This window comes from Hippocampus zosterae, chromosome 5 (assembly GCF_025434085.1).
Source record: "Hippocampus zosterae strain Florida chromosome 5, ASM2543408v3, whole genome shotgun sequence".
NCBI classification, from domain to species: Eukaryota; Metazoa; Chordata; class Actinopteri; order Syngnathiformes; family Syngnathidae; genus Hippocampus; species Hippocampus zosterae.
Genome location: NC_067455.1, coordinates 21,638,118 through 21,658,177, shown reverse-complemented (window position 1 = coordinate 21,658,177; position 20,060 = coordinate 21,638,118). Strand labels below are relative to the sequence as shown.

General features: G+C 43.1%; 1 long non-coding RNA gene across 2 annotated transcripts; it reads left to right on the top strand.

Moving 5' to 3' along the window:
* The first annotated feature begins 15,972 nt into the window (after nt 1-15,972).
* Nucleotides 15,973-19,019, top strand: LOC127600403 (uncharacterized). Of its 2 annotated transcripts, none has more exons than XR_007962348.1 (4): nt 15,973-16,038; nt 16,859-16,930; nt 17,306-17,377; nt 18,656-19,019. It is a non-coding gene; the product is annotated as an uncharacterized LOC127600403 (long non-coding RNA). The 2 variants fall into 2 exon arrangements; XR_007962349.1 differs by lacking the exon at nt 16,859-16,930 and adding an exon at nt 16,412-16,483.
* Nucleotides 19,020-20,060: the final 1,041 nt, after the last annotated feature.

Here is a 20,060-nt window from a genome sequence, read left to right as displayed (position 1 = left end):
ATAGAGCAACGTAACATCCGCTTGTGACGAGTGCCGCGTTAATCTCGCGAGAAAAAATTTAATCCCGTTAAAATTAATTTAAATTAATGCCAATAAAAACGCGATATATATATATATATATATATATATATATTAATATATACTGTATATATCTGTATTCATGCATCCATTTTCTAATCTGCTTATCCTCACAAGGGTTGCGGGCGTGCTAGAGCCTATCACAGCAGTCTTTGGGTGGTTGTAGTAAATAATACTGATTTGCTAACCGGAATTTTGGGATGAAAAATCCCACTTTTTTTCATCATTTGGCTGGTCCTTCGACTTGTTTAGAATAAAATTACAGGTCGAACTGGCACCCAAAATTTCCATTTTTTAATCGTGTGGACTTTCTTTTTGGAAGTTGCTGCAATATTGCCAGATGCCAGAAGGTGGTGGTAATTCACTTAAAGTATTTGCCAACCATCCCAAAAAAGTAGAAGAAGTACTCCACATAGCAAACAAACTTCTACGAAGGTATATTTTTAAAATTTATGTGGACTTCTCCGTGCTCTTCTTGTTTGACTGGCTCTCTGTTGTATATAAGTCTATACTTTTGAGGAGAAATTGTCTTGTGCCTGCCCTTTATACTGTATTTACGAATAACATGTTAAAGATAACCAGTATGATGAATGGATGCAAAAGTGATTGGCTGGTGACCAGTTCAGGTTGGAGTGTATCTCACCTCTAGCCCAAAATCACAGAGAGAGAGTCTCCTGTTCACCTTAGACTCTAATGTGGATAGATGCGAGCAAAGTAGAATTTATCGCTGCATTATTCATATTAGAATTTTAGTAGAGCAGTGATGTGTGATAGAAGAGTTTCAGCTAAGATGAAAGGAAGGGTGTATATAACTGTGGTGAGACCAGCCATGCTGTTTGGACTGGAGACAATGCCACCGAAGAACAGACAGGAGATGTTGAGGTTCTCTTTGGGAGTGACCAGGTTGGATAGAATCATGAATGAGTATATAAGAGGGTCAACTCATATTAGAGGTTTTGGAGAGAAAGGCAGAGAGGCCAGACTGAGATGGTTTGGACATGTCCAGAGGAGAGAGAGTGAATATATTTGAAGAAGGACGCAGAGTGTTGAACTGCCAGGCTGGAGGCCGAGAGGAAGACCAAAGAGGAGGATTATAGATGTAGTGAAAGAGGACATGAAGGTAGCTGTTGTGACAGAAGAGGATGCACAAAATAGGGTTAAATGGAGGCAACTGACTCACTGTGGCGACCCCTGAAGGAAAAGCCAAAAGGAACAGAAGAAGCTTTCATACTTGAATCATTCACTTGTTTTGTTTTAATTAATACAATATACAATTCAATGCATCATTATTGATATCGTGCTTTCACATCTGCTGCAGTAAAGCACTTTCCAGAACATTTGACATACAATTCAGAATACAATAACTGAACTTTATATAAATAAGCCAAACTGAGACAGTTGGTTTTCAAGCAAACTGTGGTGTGGTTAGGCTGTGGTAAAAAAAAGCAAAACAATCTCAAATGGGTAAATGAATGAATTGGCCTGAAAACCCATGATGTTGATGTAGCGATATAAGTAATATAGAAACAGACGATACCATTACCTTTCTGAACTTTTCCACAGTCTATAGTGCCATTATTAAACACAATTTTTATTAGCACTCAAATATAGAACACAAACCAGCCAGTAGTGGGACTGTTAGGGCTATTAAATGCTCACACAAGAACTTTTATATTTTCAATGCTTGTTTTTTGTTAGGTGTCCATGTCAAATGGTGTTCGCACTATGGATGAGTGGCTTCTCTCCATGCCCTCCAGTTCCTCCAACACATGTATATTTAACATTGACTCTACAGAAGCAAATACATGTGATCAATTGTGTACTTTTATTGATTAAATTTTATTTTTTTTTCCCACATGCAGGCTGAAACAATAGTCTTATTCTTTTGCAAATGATGCACGTGTGAATGTTTGTGTCTTTTTGTCAACTCTGTGATTGACTGGTCATCAGGTTAGGGTGCACCCGATCCCTCACCCAAAGTCAGACAGGATAGGCTAAAGCCCATCTGTGACCCTGAGAAGCACAAGCATTGTAGAAAAAGAATGAGTGCATGGATGGATGGACTGGTGAACATTGTTAGTTTTGTCATTCGAATCTTAATACAGTCCTGTGATCTCTGGTCTGTCATCCAAACCTTACTCCCAAATTAAAAATAAAACCCTACCACGGTTGGATAATTTGATGATTCTGAAACATCTCAACAACCACAAGAAAAACTGTCTCAATTTTCTCCCTCCAAGCTTCAGATCAAATTTTCCTCTGTGGCTACACCAAGGTACTTATTCTGCCACAAACACCATGTGTTTCTTCCAGAAGGGTTCTGGGCAATGCCATCCCACAATGCAATGTGTCCATGCCAAGAACCTGTGCCAGTTGCCACCCCTATAGCACTGGATATTTGTTCTGACCCCTTTTATTCATCTCTTTGAGCCTCTCGGGGGCCCCCGTGCAAAACACATAGCATACAGGGTTCAAGTAGTGATATACAAAACCCACGTCTTTCATTTTCCTTTCACTCAAGCCCACAACATTCAGGAGAACAGGGAGGGGCTTGGACAAAGACCTTTGCAGACGGGCGTGGATTCCCTATGCTCGCTGTTACCACAGTTTACAATGGTTTCCTTTTGAAATGCTTGACATTTTACTCCCTTTTTGTAGATATAGTTGTCTGGTACAGTGCGTCATCTTTGTTTGACTTCATCACATGCAAAGAGCCATTTAATGTCATTGTCAAGGTAACCAGTGAGTTTTTGCGAACAATGCACCAAACGGCCAGTTTGTCAATGGAATGTGCAAAGTGTCAATATAAATCTATCAAAGCCTGCTGGCTCCCATTTAGAAGATGATTTTTCATATGTATATGAGAAGTTTTGTTGCATCACTTTCTCACACATTTTGGACAGCCTGTGATAAACTGAAATGGATTTTCTCAGGAGACAAGAGGGTGAAGGGGTGTTTTATTGGGTGAGTGTGGGTTAGAATGTGGTTAAAAGGGCAAAGGAAGGTTTTACAGTAAAATGCTCAGTTGTAGGTGCTCCTGCATTTGGCTTTGGGATTAGGATTGTTATTGTTTATATTGGATTGTTGATATCAAAACGTACAAAAATAGCAGACGTCTGGTCAGGTCTATGACCTGTGTAATGATTTTTAACTTGAGGCTCTGTGACATGAACGTGAGAATCCTCGGTGTAGATAGATCTGATAACTGAAGACAACTGTCACAGCAGTGTTTATGCCCAGGTGACATTATCAAAAATGATCAGATGGCATCAACAATCCTGACCAGAAAACATTTTGCACCGTTGTGATTCCTGACTTGACCTTTTACTGAAATACTACATTTTTCCGATTAACGACCCGTCTTGTAGCACCTTTTCTTTGTCACGTCCCGTGTTTGCCAGCAGGGGGCGGGCTTTCTCTCCGCCGCCTGCACACCTGTTACTCATTTGTGAGTAATTACTCTGCCTTTATTGGGACGCTCTGGCAGTCTACTCACTGCCGGAGAATTCCACGCCGCACCAATACTCTCTCGCTCAAATTCCTATTCAGATTATTCATTGCCTCTTAGCCTTGTGGCTGTTATTACGCGCCATTGTTCCTCTTGCGTATGAGATTTATATAATTGACTAATCAGACCTTCCTTGCCATTTGTTTTCCGCAAGCGTTTTCTGTTGTTCTCTTTATTCTATTCCTGGTCCTTATTTTGACCAGCGTTTTTTGTTATCCTCCCTGTCGGGTATTTTGTGTTCGTCATTAAAGACTCCTTTTGTTATCTGACAAAATCTCCTTTTGTGTCTGCTATTTCGGGGATCCACTTCCTTATTTTGTTGTGCACGAAGCGATCATTCTATCGCTTCGGGCACAACGTGACATTCTTGGCTTATTCCACATTTTTTCCTCCCTGTTCCCATCCCAAGGTAAATCCCATCCGGTAGATGTTTTGTCATCGAGGCTTGTGAACGTTTGCGATGCACTTGGGTTATTTATTGTCTGCTGACAGGGTCATGAATTCTGAGTCAAAGTGAAACTCATATTGTTATCAAAAGCATAAAACTCCTATCACTTTAGGTGTCACTGCGGATACAAGAAAATGAAACAGGTACTCATAAAAGCGGGGGGCATCATCAATCGTCACCGTACAAGGAGATGCTTGATTAAAAAAAAAGAGAATTAGGTATTTTTGTAAAAGTGGCAAATAACATTGATCGATGCCCCTGTCAGTGGTGGGGCTTGACACGGTTGTTTATTCTTGATGTGTATTTATGGTTGAGCAATCTCTGTGTAGCTAACAGAACAATGAGTGAGCACAGAGCCGCTTCTCCATGGCCTTCCGTGGCTGTATTGATGGAAAGAGGACGTACTCGGGAACAGAGTTTACCTTCTATCGCATTCTCGACAATTGAAACACATTTCCGAAATGTATCATTTTCTTTCCAGGGTGAACCAACAGAATCAGGCTGCTGTTTTTCCAACACTGCCATGGGCATTATGTCGTAAATTGAGGTCCGTCGGAGGTGAGACACCTAATGATATTTAAATGTGACTGTAAGCTAGATTTAACCCTATTTGGATCCAAAAAAATAATTTCAAGATTTCCACCAACTGAAAGGAATGAAACATACAGATGAAGCTCATGTCACCTTGTATTTGAAGATTATTGTGCGGTTAAACTTGCATTGTTGCACATTGGCAGTGCAATTCATGTGTATCTACACAGAAAGGTATTGTGCAAATAACACATGCTGTGAATTACCGGTATGCTGTCTTTTAAAATGTCCGTCTTTCATTCAATAGTTCAAAAAAAAAAGCTGTATTGCCGTTTTATAGCCTTTACATGGCTAAAAAAATAAAAATATAAAATTGTGTCCCTCCCCGAATGTATGATTTTCGTCATGTTCGTCACTATTATTTCGAGGTGTCTGCATGGCTGATGGGACAGTGAACTCTGGAGAGTGGGGTGATGACCTATAACCTCATCCATCACCCGGTGATAGACATGGGAAGCGGGTCTCTGACAGGTTGGTGGGTGGAGGGAGGCGGGTTGGAGGATAAAAATGGGGTTAAGCATAGGGTCGGAGAGAGACCTTGGTCACTGTAGCACGATTGAAATAGCGAGGGTAGTATGTCGAGGAGTGAAGTCAGTTGTGGTTTTGCTATGACAGCCAGTTTAGTAATATATATATATATATATATATATATATATATATATATATATATATATATATATATATATATATTATACGTAACCCCAGCAACAAATCCACCTTCTCACATTATTTTCTGATTCATTTCCATGAAAATATTTTTACAGTGTAACACTACATTACTTAGTAAACTGGCAATTATTTTACTCAATCTACAGTTAATGGTCAGTACGGGAGAGCACAATCCAAGTCTTAGGTTATGTTCACACTGCAGTTCACTTCAGATGTTTTCGCTGCAATGAGAACAGTACAATTGCATTTCTTCAAATCTGATCCAAGCCACTTTCGTATGTGGATATAAATCAGATATGTATCCGATGTATCTGCAGTTTGAATGCTCAATTGACGTTCATCCGTACACATCTGACATATACGTCATCAATGGGCCAAGATGCGCTCTGGCGCTTGGGAGGCTGTGGACGATCGTCCGTGCAAATTTGTTTAGACCCTCTCAGGCTCAAATTAAGTTATTGTAACAGGTAAAGACAAGGTACTTGGTTGTTGCAAATCTGCAACACCTGCCCAGAGAGGGTTGTTCCCTTTCTATTTGACTTTAAGTGAATCACACTTGAAACATGAAACTATCAAGTGGACATTTGAGTTGATGAGGTCCATCCATCCATCCATCATCTACCGCTTATCCGGGGCCGGGTCGCTGGGGCAACAGCTTTAGCAGGGAAGCCCAGACTTCCCTCTCCCTAGCTACTTCTTCCAGCTCTCCCCGGGGGATCCCGAGACACTCCCAGGCCAGCTGGGTGACATAGTCTCTCCAGCGTGTCCTGGGTCTTCCCCGGGGTCTCCTCCCGGTGGGACATGCCCGGAACACCTCACCAGGGAGGCGCTCAGGAGGCATCCGAATCAGATGCCCAAGCCACCTCATCTGGCTCCTCTCGATGTGGAGGAGAAGCGGCTCGACTCTGAGCCCCTCCCGGATGACCGAGCTTCTCACCTTATCTCTAATGGAGAGCCCGGACACCCTGCGGAGAAAACTCATTTCGGCCGCTTGTATCCGGGATCTCGTTCTTTCGGTCACGACCCATAGCTCGTGACCATAGATGAGGGTTGGAACGTAGATCGACCGGCAAATTGAGAGCTTCGCCCTTTGGCACAGCCCCTTCTTCACCACGACAGACCGATACAACGTCCGCATCACAGCAGACGCTGCACCAATCCGCCTGTCGATCTCCCGCTCCCTCCTGCCCCCACTCGTGAACAAGACCCCAAGATACTTGAACTCCTCCACTTGGGGCAAGATCTCCTCCCCGACCCAGAGGGGGCATTCCACCCTTTTCCGACTGACGACCATGGTTTCAGATTTGGAGGTGCTGATTTTCATCCCAACCGCTTCACACTCGGCTGCGAAACGCTCCAGTAAGAGTTGGAGAGGCCCGTTTGAAGGAGCCAACAGCACCACATCATCTGCAAAAAGCAGGGATGCAATACTGAGGCCCCCAAAACGGACCCCCTCAACGCTTTGGCTGCGCCTAGAAATTCTGTCCATAAAAGTTATGAACAGAATCGGCGACAAAGGGCAGCCTTGGCGGAGTCCTACCCCCACTGGAAACGATTCCGACTTACTGCCGGCAATGCGAACCAAACTCTGACATCGGTGGTATAGTGACCGAACAGCCCGTATCAGGGGGTTCGGTACCCCATACCCTCGAAGCACCCCCCACAGAACTCCGCGAGGGACATGGTCAAACGCCTTCTCCAAGTCCACAAAACACATGTAGACTGGTTGGGCGAATTCCCATATACCCTTGAGGACCCTGCTAAGGGTGTAGAGCTGGTCCACTGTTCCACGGCCGGGACGAAAACCACACTGCTCCTCCTCAATCTGAGGCTCGACTTCCTGACGGGCCCTCCTCTCCAGCACCCCTGAATAGACCTTACCAGGGAGGTTGAGGAGTGTGATCCCTCTGTAGTTGGAACACACCCTCCGGTCCCCCTTTTTAAAAAGAGGGACTACCGCCCCGGTCTGCCAATCCAGAGGCACTCTCCCTGTTGACCACGCGATGTTGCAGAGGCGTGTCAACCAGGACAGCCCCACAACATCCAGAGCCTTGAGGAACTCCGGGCGGATCTCATCCACCCCTGGGGCCTTGCCACCGAGGAGCTTTTTAACCACATCGGTGACTTCAGCCACAGAGATAGGAGAGCACACCTCAGAGTCCCCAGGCTCTGCTTCCTCTAAGGAAGGCGTGTTGGTGGGGTTGAGGAGGTCTTCGAAGTACTCTGCCCACCGGTTCACAACGTCCCGAGTCGAAGTCAGCAGCGCCCCATCCCCACTGTACACAGTGTTAGTGGTGCACTGCTTCCCCCTCCTGAGACGTCGGATGGTGGACCAGAATTTCCTCGAAGCCGTCCGGAAGTCGGCTTCCATGGCCTCACCGAACTCTTCCCACGCTCGGGTTTTTGCCTCGGCGACCACCGAAGCTGCGTTCCGCTTGGCCAGTCGATACCCGTCAGCTGCCTCTGGGGTCCCACAGGCCATAAAGGCTCGATAGGACTCCTTCTTCAGCTTGACGGCATCCCTTACTGCTGGTGTCCACCAGCGAGTACGGGGGTTGCCGCCACGACAGGCACCAACCACCGTACGGCCACAACTCAGATTGGCCGCCTCAACAATAGAGGCACGGAACATGGTCCACTCGGGCTCAATGTCCCCCGCCTCCCCCGGAACATGGGAAAAGCTCTGTCGGAGGTGGGAGTTGAAACTCCTTCTGACAGGGGATTCCGCCAGACGCTCCCAACAAACCCTCACAATACGTTTGGGTCTGCCAGGATGGACCGGCATCTTCACCCACCATCGGAGCCTACTCACCACCAGGTGGTGATCAGTTGACAGCTCCGCCCCTCTCTTCACCCGAGTGTCCAGACCATGCGGCCGTAAATCCGATGATACAACTACGAAGTCGATCATCGAACTGCGGCCTAGGGTGTCCTGGTGCCAAGTGCACATATGGACACCCTTATGTTTGAACAAGGTGTTCGTTATGGACAATCCGTGACGAGCACAGAAGTCCAATAACAAAACACCACTCGGGTTCTGATCGGGGGGGGGGGGGCGTTCCTCCCAATCACGCCCCTCCAGGTCTCACTGTCATTGCCCACGTGAGCATTGAAGTCCCCCAGCAGAACAAGGGAGTCCCCAGCAGGAGTACTCTCCAGCACACCCTCCAAGGACTCCAAAAAGGGTGGGTATGCTGAGCTGCTGTTTGGTGCATATGCACAAACAACAGTCAGGACCCGTCCACCCACCCGAAGGCGGAGGGAGGCAACCCTCTCGTCTATCGGTGAGGCACTGAGCCGTGGGGCAATGAGTATGCCCACACCTGCTCTGCGCCTTTCACCGTGAGCAACTCCAGAGTGGAAGAGAGTCCAACCCCTCTCGAGAGAACTGGTACCAGAACCCAGGCTGTGTGTGGAGGCAAGTCCGACTATATCCAGTCGGAAATTCTCTGCCTCACACACCAGCTCGGGCTCCTTCCCTGCCAGAGAGGTGACATTCCATGTCCCAAGAGTTAGTTTCTGCAGCCGAAGATTGGACCGCCAGGGTCCCCGCCTTTGGCTGCCGCCCAGCTCACATTGCACCCGACCCCTTAGGCCCCTCTCATGGGTGGTGAGCCCATGGGAAGGGGGACCCACGTTGCCTCTTCGGGCTGTGCCTGGCCGGGCCCCATGGGTGTAGGCCCGGCCACCAGGCGCTTGCCAACGAGCCCCACCTCCAGGCCTGGCTCCAGAGGGGGGCCCCGGTGACCCGCGTCCGGGCAATGGAAACTTCTATCCATTTATTTTAATCTTCATCAGGGGTCTTTGAGCCGTGCTTTGTCTGGCCCCTCACCTAGAACCTGTTTGCCATGGGTGACCCTGCCAGGGGCATAAAAGCCCCAGACAACTTAGCTTCTAGGATCATTGGGACACACAAACCCCTCCACCACGGTAAGGTGACGACTCACGGAGGGGAGTTGATGAGGTGATAGTAGTAATTCAGCCGCGTTCATTTGTTACGCATAGCAATGACTGAGGTGAGCCAGTTTCACATGGGACCATATTTAACTTCCGTAAAAACTGTGCCATTTGACGACTTGCTTTGTGCGTGTGCTTGTCACATCGTGGGCGAGTTCCATTAATATTAGATGTCACGTTTGTTGCAATGTGATCGAGTGCATAAAAAGATTAAATTAAAAAAAAATCGGTATTGGGCATCATGCCCTGCAGTGTTAACGTAACTTTAGAGAGGCCTAACGAGTCTCCAAAGGCCACTTGTTTCTTTACGCCCACACAAATGGCGACACCTGTCATCAACCATTAGAGCACCTTCAGACGGTCTTTCTGACAATGCTCCCCTATGTAGATTACTTCTCGGGAATTTGTCCCCCGTATTTTTGTTACGCGTGCTGCACGAGTCAGAGTGAGCTGAAGTTACTGTAAATGTCGTGCAAACAATGTAAATGAAACCTCCTCCTAACAAAAGAGTTGTTGAGTGAGTGACACGCCACACCCTGAAGCAAAAATGTTTTACTCAGATCCACGTTCGCTTACTCATGTGTAACATGGGTTCACTGTTGTTTGACCTAGGCCAACCAAGGCAATAAATACTTTGTGCATGACTTTGTAATCAGATGTTCCTCTGTCTGGCCTCAACGCAATCATGTCTAGACACCTCTGTTTTCCTGCTGCATACTTATATTGCACACATCATGTCAAAACTTTTTTAGGAAGTTCGGACATGATTCCTTCCTCTCTGCTGACACACACAAGCTTCTGAATAGTGAAACCAGGAACTAAATATGTGTGAGCTGCTTGAGTCACTCTCACTCACAGATCTAAGATTTTCTTTCTTTCCTATATTTTTTTTCCAAAGTGGACTTAATTACTTCAACAATTATGGCATGGGTTTGTTGACATTAAATGTCCGTTTGGCTATTGGAATCAGACTTTTTCTGGGTTTGCAGACCTTTTTGCAGCTGGCAAAGAATCAGTTCAAGCCCAATGCCCATTGACAATATTCCGATGAGTAGTGCACCTTTTAAATTATATGGGAGATGCTTCAGCTATTGGACTGAATATAATAGCCCACAAAGAAAATGTATACATGGATGGCTAATGGTGATCTGAGTGTTGCCAGATCCCTCTATCAGCTTGACCAAGTATTGAAGAGCCACACTAGTTCTTCTAGCAAAAACGAGTACTGTAAGTCATTGTATGCATAATAATTCATATTAAAAGTTTGTGGTACTGTACAACAACACTTTAGGACTGTTTACATATAAACCCATTCGGCTGTATATTTTTGCATAGTGCATCTGTGCTCGAGCGTAAACCGGGCGAATCCTAAATTTCATGCGGGCACCATCCTCAATGCCACCGAGCGCACTTAACACTTTGGTGGCCAAAACCAGACTAAATTGAAGACCAGCTGGAGCCACACCGAAGTATTGAGACAGATAGGGGGCGCAAATATGGTGAGCTTCATTGAGGTGTTGCCAAACAGATTTAGAGCTCTGCTGACATGTGGTGGATGTCATTGTATTTCAAACATAAATATCACAACAGCATGCATCGAACCCTTTGAATAATTGCAGAAATAATTCAATGAATGCATGATGATGATGATGATGATGATTATTATCATCAGCTATCCATCCATGTTCTAATCCGCTGGTCCTCACAAGGGTTGTGGGGCGTTCTGGAGCCTATCCAGTCTGTCTTCGGGCAGTGGGCAGGGTACACCCTGAACTGGTTGACAGCCAATCACATGACCCACAATCACACCTTGGGACAATTTACAATGTACAATTTGGAATGTGGGAGGAAACCGGAAAACCCAGAGAAAACCCACGCAGGCACAGGGAAAACATGCAAACTCCATCAGTGGGCAGGGTACACCCTGAACTGGTTGAAAGCCAATCACATGACCCACACTCACACCTTGGGACAATTTACAATGTACAATTTGGAATGTGGGAGGAAACCGGAAAACCCAGAGAAAACCCACGCAGGCACAGGGAAAACATGCAAACTCCATACAGGAAGGCCATAGCCCAGAATTGAACCCGTGACCGTAGCACTGTGAGGTGGATATGCGAACCAGTTGAACCCTTATTATTATTTCCACGCACGTAAAATTGTTTTCATATATAGGGTGCACCAAGGCATTACAAGGCGCATAGAATAGAAGCTACAAGAGTGGCTGCGGTTGCGTTATGCATCCACTGGATAGAGTACGCTAAAGGGAATACATTCATTCATTCATCTTCCGAACCCCTTGATCCTTACTAGGGTCGCGGGGTGTGCTGGAGCCTATCCCAGCTGTCCTCGGGCAGTAGGCGGGGGACACCCTGAATTGGTTGCCAGCTGATTGCAGAGCACACAGAAACAAACAACCATTCTCACTCACACTCACACCTAGGGACAATTTGGAGTGTTCAGACAGCCTGCCATGCATGTTTTTGGAATGCGGGAGGAAACCGGAGGACCCGGAGAAAACACACGCAGGCCCGGGGAGAACATGCAAACTCTACACAGGGAGGCCGGAGCTGGAATCGAACCCGGTACCCCTGCACTGTGAAGCCGACGTTCTAACCACTGGACTACCGGGCCGCCCTTAAAGGGAATACAATACAATAGAATACAATACAGCTTTATTTATACACAGCTTTCACAACGATGGCAGTTGTAAACAAAGCGCTTTTCAGAACATTGAAAATACTACATCCGAGAAATCAGAATATTGATCCATACATAATAAGCAAAGGATTCTAAGGCGCGCTGTCGGCTTTTGGGAAAATTGACTGCTTTTAGGTGTGCCTTATATTGCGTTAAATACGGTATTGTGATTATTACGATTTTTATTACATTTATAAAATAATCCAACCTACAACAGCACGAATATGGCAGGCTGGGTGGGCTGGTCTGGTCAAAGATGGATAATCTAGGTGAATAGTGTCCTAGTTCCCACTGCACAATTTATGATTTCCTCCAACTTTACATCAACTGCCATTGGAGGTCTAGTTGCAGTTCCTTACTAAGTAATGTGCACGCTTTGACCTCCTGCATGAACTCCAACAACTCATTTTTTTCTTCGCCCATGTAAAGGACTGTGGGCCTCTTGTGTGCTGATTTAAAGGGAATGACAGGAAATACTTCTATCAGAGGCAAATCAAGTCGGTTGTGTTCAGATCCATAATGGCACAGAACACCCATTTTACTTTAAATTGCACCAAGATGCGTGCATCCGTAAAAATACCAAAACAATCCCGGCCCCGTGCAGATTTACACAGCACCAGGCACCAGACTTGCACTGGTCACAAAAATAGAGATAATAATATAATACTGAACTAATATGGTTCAATTCACTCAACTCAAACAGGATGTTTTATTTAATAACATGCACTGCTGAAAAAAAATACATTTTAAAACAATAAAAACTCAGTCAGTGTAATGTTGAAGAAATAAGATGAAAGTGAAATTAGATGTTTTTTAAAAGTGCATATGTGTACATGCACTTTTAAATATACTTTATATATACTGTATATGTATGTATGTATGTAGTGATGCATGATATGTTTCGCTGGCTACTATAATCTCATGCTTGTTTGCACTACACACATCGTTGTTGATGATCATTTCATCAGTACTGACGGAAGGTCTGTCCGTTCGTCACTTGACAGATGTCCGTTTTGCTGACGAATGATGGGAAACTAGAAAACAATGATGGACTAAGCACTGATAACAGTAGGTTTTCATCCTTCAGAGTAATAACTAACCGGGTCAAGTGGCAACAGCCCACTCAGTCCATCATTGACGGACGAAAAGAAGAACACAACATGGATAGACACAGATACTTTATAATCTTCAGCAAGTGTGCTTATTCTGATGTTGGAGACTCCTTCAGAATATCTGCACATATAGCTGCAGATGCTTCCATTGCATATGGCAAGTGTGTGTAATGTTTTACATACTCATCAGTCACACGTTTGCACTTCTGTATGGTGCTTTCAATGCAATGGCATAGCGATGCCCTTGCTTCTCATTTGCCAGCCAGGGCCTCAGTGGAATGGGTATTTTGTGAAATGACAGGACATACCAACAAATTGCCTCACTTCTGCTTCTGTGGCCGAGGACAATGGGCCACCATATGCCAAAGTGGGGAAATGAATGGAGCTCATTTGTAGTGGCATCCAGAGTCCCTGCTCCGCTCGACCCTGTTGGGGCCACTGTAGCACTGAGTGTGACTCAGACAGACGAGCCCATGATCTCAGATTTGTTTTTTGGTGAACAGAATCTTATTTTAAAAGGTTACAGTAACAAAGACATGAGCATATGAAAAAATATGTGTGTAGAGTATTAGATAAAAAGTGATGGGCAATTTATTTTGCTGTAAAATCAACCTATCATGGAAGATTGTGTCATTCTGTGACTCTGTGTGTGTGTGTGTGTGTGTGTGTGTGTGTGTGTGTGTGTGTGCGTTTGTATTCATGACATCTCAGGACAATTTTATGATAACACACCTTCACAATGAGGACCTGTGGAAAAATGAGGACATTTTTCACGTCCTCATATTTCCACGCAGTCTACACTACTCTAGAGCTCACGAGGATACTCCCACACCAAAAATAAGTGATGTCCTGAAAGAGCACAATTTTCAGAAATTGTGTGTTTAAGTGTGTTTAACTTTCGACTCACTTTTCATTTGGAAAACTAGTGGCCAACTTCGGTACTTAACACACTTTTAACACACTTTCAGTGACGTCATTGTGCAGGACCTCAAATGTCATCTTTTTCGGACTGACTCACACATTTTCCCCGCCCTTGTCCTGATAAGTCACATCAATTAGCAGTCACACAAAATCCAACATGTGAAGCAGCCAGACAATCCTACTCTCAAACACGACCACGCGTGGATGACCATCGGGTAAGCAATTCCTTTTCGTTTATCTTACCGTAACATAGAAGTTGTTCAATATAACCGTGTTTAACAGTGCCCACCAAAGGTAATATCATTCAATAAGACAGCTAGCTAGCTAGCTAGCTCGATCGTTAGCATGCTAATAAGCTTCCAGTAAAAGTAATGTGGACATGTCCTGCAGGCAAGGTTCTGGAAAACTTTTCTAAATCTTTAACAACACATTCTGTGGAACTTGGTTTTGGTACCATATGTTTATTTCAGTGCAGTATTTGTTTTATTCGATTGCAGTTAATTTAAATTAGTTAGTACAGGTAGCCTAATGAAAGTGGGCCAGGCACTTCTAGCATTTACGCTAAGCCCGGTGTATTTACACTGTTTATTCTTGTGCTGATTCAATTGTACACCGTTTCAATGAAAAAAACAAACAAACGTTTGCAATGAAATTATAGCAGAATTCAGCTTTGTTGGTACATTTGGTCAAGACAATATTGTGTTACTCTATTTTAATTTTACATTGTTATCTGCCTGACAAATGGTTTGCCCGAATCTATTAGTCTGACCAGCAAATGTTTGATGAAATGAATTTTTGTATTTTTGAGGAAGAAAATAATATTCCTTTGGTTCAGTACTTTTTGAGCCAAAATAAGTGCTGCCATAATATTGTGCTTGCTTGTCTGGCTGACTTCTTCTCACTTTCCATTGTAGATGTTTACTGGTGGTGATAATGTCACAAAGAAGAACCAGACTGAGCCCTGAATCTGAGGCTGCTCCTTTTATCTGGAGTCAACAAGCCTTGTTTGAAAGCCCAGTGGATCAATGATTATAAAGGTATGCTATCAATCTACCTGCTATCTAATTCTTATGGCTACCGCAAGCACATGACAAGAGCTGCAACCAAAGCCTGTCACAGTGACAGATTTTATTCGTACATTGTATTTACCCCAAAAATGTCACAATAAACAGCATATTTTTTATGCCATTGATCATATTGGAGCAAAAATAATTGAAGTACTTTTGAAGAAAATGTTTAGCAGCCATTATCATTCAATTATTGAGAATATTGTATTGCCATGTAGAACTAGGAATATATTGGAATGAAAAAATAGAAATAGAAATTATTCGGCTTCTGTTAAAATATTGTGCTTCACCAAATATCACAATTCATAAAAACGCATACCATCCGTAATAGTCGAGGAAAATTAGATGCCTTTAAACTTCCTTCATAATGCTTATTTCACCTGATTGAAGAAGGCTGTGGTAGCTGTTTGACAAATCCAAATTTTTATCAGCAATTTGTACTGCCCATCAAAAGTCTCTACTTAGTTGAAAACAACGAATGGTCACCGGAATTATTTTTCAGTCATTACATTGTTTTAGTCTGAAAGAATATGTTTCGGGTGTTGTCTTTATTATTTGAACTCAGTCATGTCTGTTGTCCTGAAATTGTTAGCTATAAGAGCTGTACAGTGGTAACTACCATAAAGAGCCGGCTTGTGCTGTGTATGAAGTTTAATTTATTCAAAAGTCATGTAACTACGACATATTTCTGACACTCTATGGTTGCTATAATGTTGATTTTCATGATTTCAGTCATGCCCTCATACTTCCCAGTTACTGTAGAATACTTTTTAGAATATTTCTGATACTGTAATGTTGCTGAAAAACCTGAGTGTGATCAGGTGAAATGACTTTTGTCTGGACTTAACACTGGAGAGCCTGTGTTCGAATGTCCCGTAATGGCACCGTAATGGTGTTATGTTGCAGACACCATGTGACGGGATCTTGACTGAACCTTCTGGAGACCAAGAAGGGAGTGAGAGATCCACTTCATCCTTACAACAGGTTACTACTTCTTATGATATACTAGGTTTGAGTTTTCAGCTTTCTTTGACAAACACAGGAGAAGTTCTAAATCAGAAACATGGACTCTCCATGATTTCAGTCGTCATGTCCTCATATTTCTTTAGACCTGAAAAACCCGAGTTTGTTTCAGGTGACATGACTTTTGCCTTAACCTAACATCTGGTGAGCCTGCGTTCGAATGTCCCCATATTGCTGTACCACAGAACTGAACAGTGTTAACTTTCTATAGTGTGGTATATTCATCCCAAACTCTCCCGTGAGCAATGTTCAATGATAATTAATGTTTATTCATTTCTTAAATGGTCAGAATGAAGAATGCTGAATATTTTGACACCGTAATGTTATGTTGCAGACACCAAGTGACCTGACTGAACCCTCTGGAGACCATGAATGGAGTGAGATATCCACTTCATTCTTACAACAGGTTACTACTTCTTACCATGATATACTAGGTTTGAGTTTTCAGCTTTCTTTGACAAACACAGGAGAAGTTATAAGTCAGAAACATAGACTCTCCATGATTTCAGTCGTCATGTCCCCATATTTCTTGAGACCTGAAAAACCTGAGTGTGTTTCAGGTGACATGACTTTTGTCTTAACCTAACTCTGGAGAGCCTGCGTTCGAATGTCCCCATATTGCTGTTCCACAGAACTGAACAGTGTTAACTTTCTATAGTGTGGTATATTCATCCCAAACTCTGCCGTGAGCAATGTTCAATGATAATTAATATTTATTCATTTCTTAACTGGTCAGAATGAAGAATGCTGAATATTTTGACACCGTAATGTTATGTTGCAGACACCAAGTGACCTGACTGAACCCTCTGGAGACCATGAATGGAGTGAGATATCCACTTCATTCTTACAACAGGTTACTACTTCTTATCATGATATACTAGGTTTGAGTTTTCAGCTTTCTTTGACAAACACAGGAGAAGTTATAAGTCAGAAACATAGACTCTCCATGATTTCAGTCGTCATGTCCTCATATTTCTTGAGACCTGAAAAACCTGAGTGTGTTTCAGGTGACATGACATTTGTCTTAACCTAACTCTGGAGAGCCTGTGTTCGAATGTCCCCATATTGCTGTTCCACAGAACTGAACAGTGTTAACTTTCTATAGTGTGGTATATTCATCCCAAACTCTCCCGTGAGCAATGTTCAATGATAATTAATATTTATTCATTTCTTAACTGGTCAAAATGAAGAATGCTGAATATTTTGACACCGTAATGTTATGTTGCAGACACCAAGTGACCTGACTGAACCCTCTGGAGACCATGAATGGAATGATAGATACACTTCATCCTTACAACAGGTTACTACTTCTTGTCATGATATACTAGGTTTGAGTTTTCAGCTTTCTTTGACAAACACAGGAGAAGTTATAAATCAGAAACATGGACTCTCCATGATTTCAGTCGTCATGTCCTCATATTTCTTTAGACCTGAAAAACCTGAGTGTGTTTCAGGTGTCATGACTTTTGTCTTAACCTAACTCTGGAGAGCCTGTGTTCGAATGTCCCCATATTGCTGTTACTCAGAGCTGAACAGTGTTAACTTACTATAGTGTGGTACATTATTCTCAAACTCTCCTGTGGGCAATGTTCAATGAGAAATAATGTTTATTCATTTCTTAACTGGTCAGAATGAAGAATGGTGAAACTTTTGACACCGTAATGTTATGTTGCAGACATCAAGTGACAGGTACCTGACTGAACCCTCTGGAAACCAAGAATGGAGTGAGAGACCCACTTCATCCTTACAACAGGTTACTACTTCTTATCATGATATACTAGGTTTGAGTTTTCAGCTTTCTTTGACAAACACAGGAGAAGTTATAAATCAGAAACATGGACTCTCCATGATTTCAGTTGTCATGTCCTCATATTTCTTGAGACCTGAAAATCCTGAGTGTGTTTCAGGTGACATGACTTTTGTCTTAACCTAACTCTGGAGAGCCTGTGTTCGAATGTCCCCATATTGCTGTTCCACAGAACTGAACAGTGTTAACTTTCTATAGTGTGGTATATTCATCCCAAACTCTCCCGTGAGCAATGTTCAATGATAATTAATATTTATTCATTTCTTAACTGGTCAGAATGAAGAATGCTGAATATTTTGACACCGTAATGTTATGTTGCAGACACCGAGTGACCTGACTGAACCCTCTGGAGACCATGAATGGAGTGAGAGATCCACTTCATCCTTACAACAGGTTACTACTTCTTATCATGATATACTAGGTTTGAGTTTTCAGCTTTCTTTGACAAACACAGGAGAAGTTATAAGTCAGAAACATAGACTCTCCATGATTTCAGTCGTCATGTCCTCATATTTCTTGAGACCTGAAAAACCTGAGTGTGTTTCAGGTGACATGACTTTTGTCTTAACCCAACTCTGGAGAGCCTGTGTTCGAATGTCCCCATATTGCTGTTCCACAGAACTGAACAGTGTTAACTTTCTATAGTGTGGTATATTCATCCCAAACTCTCCCGTGAGCAATGTTCAATGATAATTAATATGTATTCATTTCTTAACTGGTCAGAATGAAGAATGCTGAAACTTTTGACACCGTAATGTTGTTATGTTGCAGACATCAAGTGACAGGTACCTGACTGAACCCTCTGGAAACCAAGAATGGAGTGAGAGATCCACTTCATCCTTACAACAGGTTACTACTTCTTATCATGATATACTAGGTTTGAGTTTTCAGCTTTCTTTGACAAACACAGGAGAAGTTATAAATCAGAAACATGGACTCTCCATGATTTCAGTCGTCATGTCCTCATATTTCTTTAGACCTGAAAAACCCGAGTGTGTTTCAGGTGACATGACTTTTGCCTTAACCTAACATCTGGAGAGCCTGTGTTCGAATGTCCCCATATTGCTGTACCACAGAACTGAACAGTGTTAACTTTCTATAGTGTGGTATATTCATCCCAAACTCTCCCGTGAGCAATGTTCAATGATAATTAATATTTATTCATTTCTTAACTGGTCAAAATGAAAAATGCTGAATATTTTGACACCGTAATGTTATGTTGCAGACACCAAGTGACCTGACTGAACCCTCTGGAAACCAAGAATGGAGTTAGAGACCCACTTCATCCTTACAACAGGTTACTACTTCTTATCATGATATACTAGGTTTGAGTTTTCAGCTTTCTTTGACAAACACAGGAGAAGTTATAAATCAGAAACATGGACTCTCCATGATTTCAGTCGTCATGTCCTCATATTTCTTTAGACCTGAAAAACCTGAGTGTGTTTCAGGTGACATGACTTTTGTCTTAACCTAACTCTGGAGAGGCTGTGTCTAAATGTCCCCATATTGCTGTTCCACAGAGCAGAACAGTGTTAACTTTCTATAGTGTGGTACATTATTCCCAAACTCTCATGTGAGCAATGTTCAATGATAATTAATATTTATTCATTTCTTAACTGGTCAGAATGAAGAATGCTGAATATTTTGACACCGTAATGTTATGTTGCAGACACCGAGTGACCTGACTGAACCCTCTGGAGACCATGAATGGAGTGAGAGATCCACTTCATCCTTACAACAGGTTACTATTTCTTATCATGATATACTAGGTTTGAGTTTTCAGCTTTCTTTGACAAACACAGGAGAAGTTCTAAATCAGAAACATAGACTCTCCATGATTTCAGTCGTCATGTCCTCATATTTCTTCAGACCTGAAAAACCTGAGTGTGTTTCAGGTGACATGACTTTTGTCTTAACCTAACTCTGGAGAGCCTGTGTTCGAATGTCCCCATATTGCTGTTCCACAGAACTGAACAGTGTTAACTTTCTATAGTGTGGTATATTCATCCCAAACTCTCCTGTGGGCAATGTTCAATGAGAAATAATGTTTATTCATTTCTTAACTGGTCAGAATGAAGAATGGTGAAACTTTTGACACCGTAATGTTATGTTGCAGACATCAAGTGACAGGTACCTGACTGAACCCTCTGGAAACCAAGAATGGAGTGAGAGA